The following is a 12,707-nucleotide window of genomic DNA, read 5'->3' on the forward strand; positions in this document are numbered from 1 at the left end:
AACTGACTAATATATATTAAAAACCAGACCTTTTCTTCAACTTCTTTTTCCTGCACAAGTTGTCCTGTCTATCCTTGGCCATTAGAAAAAGGTGGTAAACATCATTCACTGTTTTCTCMGCAAAATGTATGTTCTCTGTCACAATGTGAACAAAGGACATTTTTTTTCTTTCTTTCAGGTGGTTTGATGGACTAAAGAAGAAAAAGTCTTAGAAAATGTCTGCCTAGAACTGATGGAGGAAAAAAATTGTGGGCAATCCAAAGAGAAAGAATAGAGTGAATGTGCTGCAGAGTCTTTAAATGGGAGCAAGAGCTTTGAGCCTGGTGCACACAGGTCAGTCAGCACTTTCAGAACTTAAGAAAAGTATTTTCTGAGAGATAATAATAACTGTACAATGATGCTGTGCCACACACTATCTATTTCATTAGCAAAAAAGAGTTGAAAAATGTTTTGATAAAAGTTGTTTCTTCTTTCTGTGATTGGTGTAGCCACCAAAACACAGAACAGAAGGGGATGTGGTCCTGGCTTGCAGCAATACAAAACTGGCTGGAAGCATCAGTGAATTTGGATGTTCTGGGGTGCTTTTCTGTTATTTTGTTTTTCCACCTTTAAGTATCAAATACTACTTATACCCACAGGCTATGTTCAGCTTGAATACAATTCTGCCAAATCTCCTGGGGTATGTAACATCTGGATCTTACATGTCTTAGAAGTACCACAAACCATGCAAAAACCCCTGCAAACAGCAAATGAATAATTTTCAGAGGACTCTTGGGGCTTTTACCACTGCCACACATAAATTGAGGCACAAACATACAAAAAAATCCTCCCTAAACTCTTGTGAACTCTGCAGGTGGAGCTGCAGCYACAACTCACCAGCATTTCTCTCCTGTTTATCATCCTGCAGGCTTCACCTTACAGGCTGCTTCCCAAAAAGTAATCCTCCAAAGCATGAATTTTCCTCACTTTTATTATTTTTTGGGCCTGGATTCTTTATAAACAGCAACTGAGGCAAAAGGCAGGTTGGCAGCCAATCATACTGAGCATCCTCTGAAACCATGATAYGAGTGTTTTAGGGTGGGACCACTGGGAGATGCAGACCTGGGATGCAGAGCAGAACAGACCCAAAGTGATGGAGATGCTGGGCCTGGTTTCAGTGCTGCACAAGAAAGGGTTATCATATAACAGAATCACAGAATGGTTTGGGCAGGAACAAGCCTTAAAATCATCTTGTTCCAAACCATCTGCCAGGGGCAGGGACTCCTTCCACGAGGACAGGTTGCTCCCAGCCTGGTCTAACCTTGCCTTGAACACTTTGAAGGATGGGACACCCACAGCTTCACTGGGCAACCTATTCCTGTGTCTCATTGCCYTTACAGGAAAGAATTTCTTCCTAATATCAAATCTACACCTGTCCTCTTTAAGCTTAAAGCCATTTCCCTTTTTCTCATCACTACATGTCCCTGTCAAAAGTCCCTCCTCAGCTCTCTCCAGTTTTAAGGAACTGGAAGGTGCATTAAAGTCTCCCCAAAGCCTTCTCTTCTCCAGGATGAAAAACCCCAAACTCTCTCAGCCTTTCCTCATAAAGAGGTGTTCCATCCCTCTAATCATCCTGGTAGTCGTCCTCTGGACTCACTCCAAGAGGTCTCTGTATCATGGTCCTTCCCCTCATCCCAYCCTTTATTTACTTCCATTTATTTACTCCTCCAAACCCTGTGACTTCATTCCTTTCTGTCTATGGTGCCCAACACAACAGGATCTTCATCCCTTGCTGGAGCCCAAGAGCTGTTGTAAAACAACACTTTTAATCTGTTTTATCCAGTCCTAGTGAATGAAGTTTTAGCAGGTATTTTTTGCCTGCTCTGCCAACCAGATACTTCATAAAGTGAAACAGAATCCCTGCTTCCTTCAGGGCACCTGCTTTCAATTACAGGAAACATACGGCACCTTCAGATTTTTCAGCTTTCAACATCTGTGCTTTGCAGGTACGATTTGTTGCATTCAAATTACTGCTAAAGCTGCAGAATGTGTCAAGCTTTCAGGGACATGCTTGAGAAACACTAGAGATGGACAGAAAGCAATGGTTATTTGCAATTGCTTTTTAATGACTGATTAATGGCTGTTCTGAACCAAATCCTTTAAATTGTTTAGAAATCTCACCTTGCTCCTCTTGGAAAGTCCATTCAGCCTCAGCTTGATGAGAAACATCACCTCTACCCTGCAGCAGAAGAACACACCGGCACTGCTATCCAGCCAAATACACAGTCTCACACCTCACTCYGAAAGATAACGCTATAAATAATACCTTTAAAAGGGAGAACAGCCTGTTATATCAGTCAGGCACAGCTGGTCACCACGCTGGGATCAGACAGTGACAGCTACASGTTTAATTCTGCTCTAGGTTAAATATGTCACTCAGGGACGCACACGTGCACACAGATTTATACTCTCCCACCTTTTCCAAACAGCACTGGTGTGTGCAAACCAGACCAGCTCATCTGAGCAGCCCCTCAGGACTTCTCCAGGCTGGTGCAGCACAACATAAACCTGAGTGTCTTTTCCTAGACACATCCAGGTGCACTGATGGCAAGAATCTCAGATTAACCACCACCATGGTGCTCCCTGCTCCTGCTGCCAGCCCAACCTGCTGGCTCCTTATTTCCCATAYTGTCACATCACAGCCAGTGCTTGCCAAATCACACAAACTAAAATAGAACTTCATCACTGATGCTGCTGGGTCTAGCTCAGGGAAAACTTGCTGGTCCTATGGAACACCAGCCAGCAGCCCCAAGGTCTACCAGGAGACAGGAGGAGGTAAGGAGAAGCAGCAGAGTGAATGATGAACACYACTGTGACAAGGAAAAAACAGGGGRGAGCATTTTCTAATCTAGACCTGAAGGAATAGATTTTCATGGATGGATGGATGACAGAGCTGTGGCAGAACAGGACTCATAGGAATGCAGTGGGGAATATACTCTCCAGAATCAAATCCAGTTGCTTTACTGTAGCCTAAAAGCTACTGGAGTACTTAGGTACTTACACTCTTTATTATTGTGTTCGTATTCTTTTATGAATTATAACTACATTATATTTTTTCACATTTATTTACAAGGATCATCCTTCTGCTTAAGGTGAATTTAGATCCAGTGGAATTTCACTGAGCTGGCTTGAAATCACAGGAGATTCCTACAGAGGTATCTGTGCTGAAGGAGTGCCCCTCCTCCACCTGTTCACTGTGTATGTGAGAGAAATCAGGAAAAGAGAAGAAGTCAATTACAATACTTAAAGAAAGCATGCCTTAAGAGGATGCTTCTAGGCTTAACTTAGAAAAGGAAACTAGAAAACACTTGGGTTTAGTAAATGTAAGGCAAATCTCCCCAATTAATGCACACTGAACTTTCCAGTCAAGCCTCTTCTCTTAGATCCACTAATTTTGCTCAAGTTTGCACCTCAATAAYGAGCAGAACATTGTGGCACCTCCTAGTTTATTCTACACCTTTGAACTTGGATYCAGCTCTGGATTTCTGTCTCCTCCAGTTCTGCTTCCGAAGGCTGAAGCAGGAGGATGGGATCCAGATACATCTTTGCATTCCAGGCAGGCTACACCTCCTACATTTGGTTCAGGACTTTTTCTAATTTAATTATGTTTGCACTTGGATGTAAGTTAAGTCACAGCTCAACCATTAACTGTGCTCTGCTATGGCATCTACCCTCTGTATTTGACTTCACTAACTGCCTAATGTTTTGCAGTGAGTTTCTGATAAGTATGTGTTTGCAGATTTTCATGACAGACTAATAACACCAAAGGAGGCTCCAGGAACGTTGTAAGTAAATATTATGTGTATATTTTCTCAACAGTGTCTGCCTACCAGCACCTTCAGAGCTACATAATCTTATCTAGAATATGTTTGCATGCTGTTTGCACTAACCAATGTGGTCCATTGCTACTAAGCAAACTGTTATTTGATTAAAACATTATGCACAACGTAATTCCAGGACAGACAGTCATGTGGTTCTGAAGAGGCAGCAGTTTCTATTTCTGTCTTGCAAAATTCTGCTTGCCATCATTAGGTATTTCTTCATTAATCATAATGAATAATGAGCAGACGAAGGCCTTTACCTGGGCCAGAAAATTCTTAAGGTATTTTGAGAAACTATTTGTTCTCCTGCCTTTGTCTTCTCCCTTCCCTACTGTTATTCCCTATTTAGGCCTAGGATGGATGCCTGGAATGTAGGTCCAGCTGCAAATGATTTGAATTTGCAACAGCTTCAGATCAGGCATCTTCCCTTACTGTGTCAAGAGATGACAGGACATCAATTCAGGGAAGATGCTCCAGCTTGGTGGAGAGCAGATGTTAGGCATCTTAACTTCTTCTAGTAATTTATTATATTGTCATCTTTTTGGCTGCTATCAGCAGATGGTTTAACAGTTTGGAGTGGTAGCCAAACTGAAAAGAATTGAGTAGYGCTACTGAGCGCATTAGATAGATGAGAACTGATTAGGGCATTATCTTCTCATCTGAAATATGAAAATTGAATTCCACACTCAGCCATTTGGACATGTCTCATTTGGTATATAACAACAGTAAAATCTAAACTAYAGTAGTCACCTATATATTCCATATATGAAATAAATTTAAGCTAAGCTAGTTACTAGTAACAGCTGTGAAAGCAAGGCTCTGAAACTCATCTGCTGCAGACAAATCTCTAATCTCTTTGGCTCAGATTTATTAAATTTATGTGTGKGGGATTTCCTGTTTAGTCCGTGAAGAGAAATAATCATTTTAGAGGGCAATTCAGACTTCAGGTGGACTAAAATGGAGGTAGAAATGTCTTTCCATTGACTACAGAGGCATCCTAGGGCAACTGCAGATAAATACTCTATCTGTAAAGGAGGGTAACAGCTTTGTCACAGCAATATCATGAAGATGAATAGAATACATATGGCTTAGAATAATGATAGCAATTATCTACCTCAGTTAGATGAAATTTCTTGTTTTCTGTTCAACTTGTCTGCTAATACTACACCAACATACACCTGCTCTGTGAAGGCAAAGTACTCCCTTTCTGTTTCAACAGTTTAAGGTGCTGCCACCGGCCCAAGACCAGAAAGGACATCCTGTGTCACCCAGACCATATGGATAAACCCAAATAGTGATTTAATTCATCCCATTCAAGTCCTGTAGCCCAGTGATGCCAGAAACAGGACTCAGACTTTGTGCTGAGCCTGCACACTCTCAGCCCCAGGCACGCCAGGCTTGCCCACTCTCGTATTGCCCAACCTGGGGCTTCATTTTAGCTGCAGCAGCACTTTCCTTAATGACCAGGTGGTTATTGCCTGATATATTTCACTTTTGCTTGTCTTCGCATAACAATGGTGGTTTGAGTGTATTTTTTATACAGACAGTGGTAACATGCAGTTACTCTGCACGGGATGAAATATTTATGATCTCAAGGTAATGAGTGCAGAGGAACACAGACCTGGTATCACCACGGAGAACTCAAAAGAGGCAACACAGGGTACAGGGCAGGGGAGTGGAGGCATGAGCAAGTATCAGACAGGGCACAGATTGACACTCACCCCAGGGCTACAAAAATTCACCCAAAACTGGCTAAAGAAATGCAAACCTGTGGTTTTAGGGTAAGACAGAAAAAGTATCCAACATATGTAAGATATCACGTACATATTGAATGGGTGGTGTTGCAATCCAAAGGAGAAAATGGAAGGTGTGAAAGAATGTTAGGAAACAAAAAAAAAATAGCAAGAAGCAGAACACAGAATGAGGATTAAGAAATCACCATCATGGCAAAGAGCAAGAAAAAAAACCCTATCAAGGTACCCCTCCCAATGAAGCCCCTGGTATCTGACTACTTGCCCTAAGCACTTCCCAGCTCCAAAAATTAAAGCTCATGGAGTAAGGGTGAGCAAAACACCTTGGATGGGGTAGAAATGTGTCTGAATCCATTTCAAATATGTTATTGAAGCTTTCCTCCCCATAACAGTGTTCTTTCTTTTCTCTTAATAATATAATTTTGGATTAATAAAAATAATGATCTTTGATGAGACCATTAATATTTCAGTTACACTAACAACAAATTTTTGCCTTTTACACAGGGGGTGTGTTTCACTTGCCTGTAAGAAGATTGTGAATCTGAAAATGTTCAATAATAAGGCTGGCCTCTTGCCTTCGTTCCTCTTCCAAGACAGCCAGACCAGAAACTCACAGCTCTGACCAAGAAAAGAAAAAAAGCGAAAGACCTACTAATTTTTTAGCATGAATGTGACCAGTTTCTATCCATTACTATCTTGTGACCCACTGTAGTTATTTACTCTTTCCACATGCACTTGCACAGTGATCACGCTCTTGTTAGGCACTGCAGAGCCTAATCAAGACAAAATCTTTCTAGCYTCAACTTGTAGGAGAATCATGGCCTCTCACATTTTTTTTTTTTTTTCACAGAGAAACACCAGCACAGAAACAGAGCTTCTTCAGGAAGTTTACAGCGAGACCTGATGTGACAGTTAAGAGGAACAGCACAGCCATGACAATTTTATGCTGATTTCAAACGTTTGGGTTTGCTGGAGTAGTTGTTGAGTAGTAACAAAGCAAATTGCAAATACTACAACAATCATGATAATATGTTAATAGTTTTAATTGAAGTAATTTCTGCAGACAATAAGAATTATACCCTAATGTGCTAATTAATATGATTAGGAAATGTTGTGAAAATGAGTATGTAAAATKATATCAGACGGTATCTGGAAAGGCGTGTGCAGGGGCTGGCTCCTCCGAGCTCTCCTCGAGGTGAGATTTATGGACATTAACACACAAGGCTTCGGCAAGGTAAACAGCTGTTTCGATTTTAGTTATAATGAACATTAACTCCACATCCCCATTTCTGCTTAATTAAACCTCTGTCTCTGCAACCGATCAAGAGCAAACAGCAAAGGTAACAGGCACTAATTGGGCCCTGTGCAATTTCAGCCTCAGCTTGGAGCCCAAGTGCTCTGTCTGAACCAAAAAAACTCCTGCAAAATATAAAAGTTTCTGTGCTGCTCCTCTCACCAGCATCCCCAACAATTTATTCACTCAAAGCCAAACAACGTATATACAATATGAAAATAAAAAAAAAGATCATACAAAAGCACTGCAAAGCGTATGAAGTGAAAGAAAAAAATTAAACGCCTTTTTAACGCAATGCAGGTTGTCACTTCCTTATTTATTATTTCTTATACAATGTAATGCTAAAAAGAAACCTGAACTCCTAAGAAACTCACAAAAAGACTCAGGAAACCTCCTGCTGGACATCTGACAGCCAGCTCCTGGGCATTTTGATTAATCTTCACCATGCCCAAGAGAGGATCACCACTGTGTCAGCACAGAGTTAACCACAGAACCAGCTCATGGAAGAGACARAGAYGGMGGGARCAAGTAACCYGCTCTTTAAACRCACATAAACCCCCTATGAGATGCAYCCACTCAAGGAGAAAGCCTCGAGAACCCTGGTGCTGTGCCCCAAATGTGTTTTGAAGAGCCCACAGCCTCCCTGTACAAAATGTCCCCCGTCCTCCTCACGTCAGTCAGCCTCATCGGAGAGGAACTGGACATGACAGAGCACAGACTGCTCCTACCACACTCACTGAGGGAAAAAATAAAAATAGAAGAATTTATGCCCCAGAGGACACCACCAGATAATTTCACATTATTCTGTTAATGAATCTTTAAGACAAGACAGAATAAGAAAATGGTTGAAATAATACCTCACAGCCCCTCAGATGTGGAAGTGACAGCTGCAGCCTTTCTTGAAGTGCCTCACTTCACGAGCATGCTCCTCAAGGTTTCTTTCCGACCTACAACCTTTAGCTGAGCTTCCTTTGTGGCTTAGTAATACAAAAACTGTTGCTTAATCGTTATGCTGAAACCAGTCGCTCCCTGGTTCACTTTTTTTTTTCCCCTCCACAGCTGAAAGCTGCAAGTTCACAAATGCAGCAGGCAAAAGCCRGGGAAAATACCCTGTGGTTCTCTACAAACACACAATAACCTTTAGTACAAAAATACATTTTAACTTGCGGCGCAGTAATAGGCRATTGGGATTTACATGCACAACGAGGTTCATCTTCAAAAAGCACCATTTTGTAGCTCTCTGAAGGAAGTGGTGAATACTGTGCAAGCTCTTGCCCCTTCATGGGAGGCTGGCTACCTACGCCCTGAACCGAGAGCATACCTTAAGCACAAATCACTTAATTGCTCATTTTCTTTGATACCCGAATACCTCATGCTAATAATGTTAAGCATTAAAGAATTACAATGTGAGAAATTATACGCCCATCTCATAAAAGAAATATTACCGAAGCAGAGCCGGGTCTGAAAGGCTCTCGACAACGTACAGCGTATGGCTAATTTTAGATGATTCCTCAATCACTGGAGAGTTTGCAGTGTACACAGCCAAGCCAGCTCAATCAACTGGCCTCTATCTCCATGACTCCAGGTCACATTATCTCATGAATGAACTGTTATGTAGGTCAGTCAAGAGTCATCTAATTGAATGCACGTTTCAGCCTTGGCATTTATGCTCTAGATATCAAAGCTGCAGACAATTGGGTAAGTCAAAAGAAAATACGAAGGAAGGGGCTGTGATAATTAGGCTTTGTTTCAGAACAACAGGCATGRGAACAGATGCTAGCAGAAACTTGTGTTTAGCCATTTTCCTTTTAGCTGGATATAATGCAGGTGGAAAGTGTAGGAGCAACAGGCTCAGCAGCGAGGAGCTTTGCTGGGTCACAGGTTGGAATTTAGTCACAAATCAAGCGCTGTCCTGCCTATGTCCCTCAGCCTGGCTGGGAGGTATATTGGTCTCTGCTGAGGCATGTGCCAAATATGTGTCTGCTTACTTGCAGTAACTGATACCGCCCAGCCTCTTCGCAGAGGCCCCCGGACGGTCATCAGGAAGGAATATTTTTGGTTGTTCCCAAATCAAGGTAGATTCGAGACAACAACAGAACTGAAAGTTTCCATTCACTGTCGCCAATCTGAGTCATGCTTGTACTTACATGTTTTAAACAGCAAGGTCTTTGGGGAGACTTCCCAGCATGGCTCATGAGCTGTTCATTTAGCTTTGCAAGCAGAAAACAGATGTAAAATACACTAGAGTTATAATCCTGGTAATATTTGGGTAAAATGAAGAATATCATACTGGAGGATGCATGATGAAACTGAAGTGAGAGAGTTCTTGCTTTATAGAAATGCTTTGACAGACATTTCTTTTCACTTCCCCTTCAATCCAAGCTATTCTAATTTAGACGCAAAAACAAAATTGCAACTGATTAAAATTGGATTGGCGGTAGTTCCCGTATGAGGAAACACACGGCTCACAGTCAGATAAAAGCCAAGCTGTCTAAATGCAGCCCTGCCTGCACTTTGTAATGGTGACCCAGCAGTTATTTACTAGCTTTTTGTGTATTTTCATTTTTCAGAAACAGCTCATAAAGGATTTTCTCCTCCTTTGTGCTCCCCCAACTTTAAAAATACTTTTTGGGGTACATAGGGTTAAAACTACTGAAGTGAAAGCAAAATGCYCAAGGCCAACTTTCCCTGTAGCCTGTGTACTTGGTTGCATTTTCATCTCCTGTGTCCTGACAGCTGTTATCTTCAAGTGTGCTTCRACATGCCCACTGCTGCTCCAGCAGTCTTTTTTGTTCAACTCAGAGCTTGTTTTTAAAAGCTTTAAAACCTTGATGCATGCAGGTTTTAGAAGGGGGATGCAAGAAATAACACCTATTATATGGGGGGTATCTTCTGCTGTCCTGTGCCCCACCTGCTTCCAAACAGGGATTTTTTTAAAAGATTCCAAAGTATCTTAAAAAAAAAAAAAAAAAAAAAAAAAAAAAAAAAAAAAAAAAAAAAAAAAAAAAAAAAAAAAAAAAAAAAAAAATAAAAAAAAAAAAAAAAGTAACCCCCACAAAGCCCTGTGTAACCTGCTCCCCATCTCCAACAAAGCTTTTGCTCCAAAGTTCTCATGTCCCAGCAACAACTGCTTTGCACTCACATTGTGTGACTCGTAGGAGGATGTGAAAGTAGCTACAAACATCCGTTCATTAAGCCTCAGTTTGCATGAGAAGGGTAATACACTAATTTTACAAATTTTAATAGTTGAAGTACACAGCATGGATAAAGCTGGYCAACTTGAGTACAAGACAGGTGGCAGACTGAGTTTCCTTGCTCTGGCTACTATCCTTGAAAATAGAACAAAAATAAAACAAAGGCTATATAAGTGCACCTGAGATGTTGCTGACTCCTCCTTTGCAAAAGACCAAGTCAGAATCATTTTCCAGAAAAATAAACACAGATATCCAAACAARAACCCTCATAAACTAGTTATTGATKAATCAAATTGCATCAGGTCCAGTTTGCAAGACGGAGTATTAATGTATTTTTAATGGCTCAACCAAGGGAAGTTAATTTTACAATGTTTTAATTCTAGTACATTAGTGTTGCATTTATATATTAGCAGTTAATGTGATAATGTCAAACTCGCCGCTAGTTGTGACATCATTAAAAAAAACAGGTTGTTTTATATTCTCTTGAATAAAAAAACAATCAAAGCTATTACTAAGCTTTCCATCTCCAGACATTGGGAGATATTTCATCTTGCTGTATGAATTTTACATGCAAGATGAAAACTTGGGAGGGCAACAGATGTGAGAAATGTAAATCTTTCATAAAGTGCACAATCAACAAAGGCAGAGTTTTGCTGTTGTTTTTCAGTTGTGGTTGTTGCTTGTTTTTTTTCTTTTTGCAAATGAAATCACTTTAATGCTCCTTGACCTGTAAATGCCATTTTTAATGGAATGCGTGAAATAAATTAATAGACATGAAAAACCCAAAAATGAATGTGAAAGTCAGCTTGAGGAAACAGCCTCTTCAGCAGAGATGTTTTTTGGTTTTTTTTTTTATTCTTGAAAAGTCACATGCAAAGTTCTGACACTCAGCAGTGTTACAGTAGGCTGATACTGCTCAATGCTAATTTTGGGTAGCTCAGGATGAAAATTCAATGTGTTGTGTCCAGTGTGMAGATACTGTCTATATGCACCAAAGGACAGTATCCTCCTAAAATTAGCACTTACTGATCACACCTAGATCTTCGTATACAAAACTTCTAAATCAAGATGGTTGTTTATTATACTATAACATTTTCAGCTTCTCCCCTCCAGTCTGTATTCCTTATTCACTTTCTGTAGATTATCAGTAACGTGAAAATTTCCTGGAGATAATTACTTGGCTGCAATTCAAGATATTCATAAAAATTGCGGTTTCCTTTAGCAACTGGCCGTGYTTGGGAGGGGTGGAGGCACGAACACAGGGCAGGTGAACCTGTGCAGGCTCTGCCACAGCCCTTGCTCTGTTTTTGACTCACCTCTTGCTTCCTACAAGYGCTCTGGCCCCACTTGGGGGCTTGGCAGAAGCCCTGTGCTTCTCAGGAGTTACCTSCTGCCTCTGGGATTTATTTTTTCTGCCCCCAGAGCTGTGGCRGATGATATCCTGTGCAGATGGTGCCTGGCCCTGCACAGCTCAGCTGTTGGGAGGCCCTGTGGTGTGGCTGGGGCTCATCACCTCTGCAGGCACATGSTGGCAATTTTTGTTAAAACTAGGTCACGATCTTTGCTTTCACTGGTAAGCAGGTGGGGGGTTTGTTCTTTTCCTGACATTTTCTTTGCCCTGTAACTCTGTCACCTTTTCTCAGGGGTTTGGGCTGATTCACCATTGCAACAACCCCAGCTGAGGGTAGGTTTAGCTTTGCTGCAGTCAAACGAAGGATATTTGAGAATTCTGACCACTGTGCTCAGGGCAGCATGGAGCTGGTTAGAGCAGAAACCCTCAAACCTTCCTGAGAAGTCAATGGTGACAAAGATGTCACCAAAAATTGGACCAAAGCAATGCTGGATCACACCTGGGTTTCTTCATCTTCAGATGGCTGCATCTGTGGCTTTGACTACCACTGGTCATTGTCTTTATTTTATTCTATTACTAAATGGCTTTTCCCCCAAATTCTCTAAAAGCAATTAATGAAAAACACATCAGTTTTCATTGAAGTCTACRTTATCTTTCCCATGATTTTCCTGCYCCATTTCTTTYATCCACACTGTTAAAAAACTGCCTTACCTTCAGCACAGCATCTGATTATAGTTTCTTTATCTTCAAATACTTTCCCTTTTCTCAGARTTTGGTTTTTTGTTTGTTTTAGAGGCAGATACTTATAGACTTAAAAATACAGTGAAGTTGCATCAATATTTTGAGGACTGTTTGAACTTCTAGTCACTTTAACTGCATAGGTGAATGGAATRTTTCGAAGATTTCTTCCTTTAACAGATAACCAGTGCTATCATCCCTTCTTGCAGGCATTGAATTCATGTTGCTATCACACTGAAAGAGATTACACTAATTCTCTTGTCTGAAAAAGTATGTAGGCTTATGCAAAATAAAATAAAATTTATCAGTAAAGAAGCAGCTGACATCTTCATGGTGCCCACTAAACTATTAACTAAGAGTGCAAATGGACAGCACATAATAAAGGACCTTCTTGTGGGACAATTTATGCAATTATGAATATGTAAGTTGTATTCTCATGTTCTGGTTTGACCTCTGCTTACTGAAATGTTGACAAGGACACATATTCTGACTGCGAGTCATGTTTTTGATGCATCCAAA

The 12,707-nt window shown here is 40.9% G+C and overlaps 1 protein-coding gene across 9 annotated transcripts in view; it reads right to left on the reverse strand.

Moving 5' to 3' along the window:
- The window catches only part of CELF2 (CUGBP Elav-like family member 2), a 301,179-nt gene that overhangs the window by 187,702 nt on the left and 100,770 nt on the right, over window positions 1-12,707 (reverse strand). The window contains exon 1 of one of the 9 annotated variants that reach the window (XM_057373033.1): window positions 7,763-7,828. The exons of the other annotated variants lie outside the window; for them this stretch is intronic. The gene's annotated coding sequence lies outside the window, so the exon portion shown is untranslated. Of the gene's footprint in view, window positions 1-7,762; window positions 7,829-12,707 lie in introns of those variants that run through there. 9 annotated transcript variants of the gene reach the window in all.

Source organism: Malurus melanocephalus, unplaced genomic scaffold (genome assembly GCF_030028575.1).
Source record: "Malurus melanocephalus ecotype Western Australia unplaced genomic scaffold, MMel_1.1 scaffold_183, whole genome shotgun sequence".
NCBI classification, from domain to species: Eukaryota; Metazoa; Chordata; class Aves; order Passeriformes; family Maluridae; genus Malurus; species Malurus melanocephalus.